Here is a 1,576-nt window from a genome sequence, read left to right as displayed (position 1 = left end):
AAAAAAAAAGAATTACTGTGAACAAACTGATAGAAAGGCTAGCGCACTAGCTACTTGTATATATCAAGGAGCCAGGGAGATTTTAGGCTGTGGGGCTCAGGAGAGGTTTTTTACAGAAAGAAATTGGAATGTATATTGATGGTGAATGACATTTTAGAAGGATAAAAATCTCCTAAGGCACTATATTTGAAACTATGAATCATGGTCCATTAGATCACTTTAGAGGATTGAGAATCTGAAGATATAACTTGTTAACAGAGACATTCAAACAGACCTAAAACATGGAAGCACTGATATTTTCTTTTTAAGGGTACGTGACTTAGTTTTGTGGGATTTCCCCACTTTTATTTAAATTCATTACTGCTGGGTTGTCTGACAATTTTTAGAAAATATAAAAGGAGGTTGTCATGTGTTAAAGTTCTTGTGAGTTAAGAAAAAGAGTGAATGAAGCGTCTAACTTTAGCTCTCCTATTTGTCCTAATCCCAGGTATTTATTTCTCTGAGCTTATTCCTTACTTGTAAAATAATTGCAACCTCATTTACTCTCATGATCAACATGAAAATTTTGAGAGAATGGCGTTGAGAATACTTTGTAGCACTTGAAGTCATACAACACCGAATTCTAGTAATACCAACCTTTTTAGCTTTTCTTGCAGGAATGTGAGTTCTTCTGCTTTAGACTTTGTTTCTTCTTCCAGCTGCTTAACTAGCCTTTCAGCTTGTTCTTCTTTTTGCTGTAATTTATCTAACTCATCCAGTGCTTGTTTTAATTCTTCTTCAAAGAGATTTCTCTCTCTAATCATTGCCTCTTGAAAAGAACATAGTTTTTGCTGAAGACTAGAAGATAATTCCTATATCCAAACAGAAAGCCATCAGAATAATTTTAAGTGGCATTGTGAAACTTTACTGAGATGAAAAAGAGGTACACATACTGGACATGAATACTCAGTTTAAGATCTGATTTTTCTTACAATTTATATTTTATACTTTGTTACCATTTTAATAAATAATATTTCAGTCTTTATGCAGCATACACAAACTCCTTACAAAATTAAAATTACATTTTACATCTATTTTACAAATGACTGCTATGATATACTTTTCTATTTTTATTGAGATTTTAATGAAAAATTATAGAGAACTTGGATTTCCATTCATTCATTGTCGCATTTTCATGATGTTTCTTATACAATATTGTTGTTGTTATGTGCCATCTCATAGCAACCCTATTTACAAGAGCTCTAAACCTTGCTCTATCCTGTGCCAACTAGTCATCTCAAACACACTTATTCCCACCGCTCCAGTCACAGAATTGATCCATCTCACCGAAGGTCTTCCTTTCCTTTGCCGCCCCTCCACTCTGCCAAACATGATGTCCCTCTCCAAGGACCAGTCCCTCCTTGCAGCATGCCCAAAGTATGTCAGGCAAAGCTTCAGAATTCTTCACTCCAAGGAGCATTCCAGCTTCACCTTTTCCAGGGCAAACCTGTTTGTTTTTCTAGGAGTCCGTGGTATATTCAACACTCTTCTCCAGCACCACAGCTCAAAGGCATCAATTCTCTATCAACCCTATTCA

At 35.5% G+C, this 1,576-nt stretch overlaps 1 protein-coding gene across 1 annotated transcript in view; it reads right to left on the bottom strand.

The window, feature by feature from the left end:
• HMMR (hyaluronan-mediated motility receptor (RHAMM)) overlaps positions 1-1,576 on the bottom strand; it is a 58,337-nt gene that overhangs the window by 19,197 nt on the left and 37,564 nt on the right. The gene's annotated exons all lie outside the window — the stretch shown is intronic.

This window comes from Elephantulus edwardii, unplaced genomic scaffold, assembly GCF_000299155.1.
Source record: "Elephantulus edwardii isolate Elephantulus edwardi_28Jun2011 unplaced genomic scaffold, EleEdw1.0 scaffold00240, whole genome shotgun sequence".
Classification (NCBI taxonomy): domain Eukaryota; kingdom Metazoa; phylum Chordata; class Mammalia; order Macroscelidea; family Macroscelididae; genus Elephantulus; species Elephantulus edwardii.
This window is presented reverse-complemented; position numbering and strand designations above follow the sequence as displayed.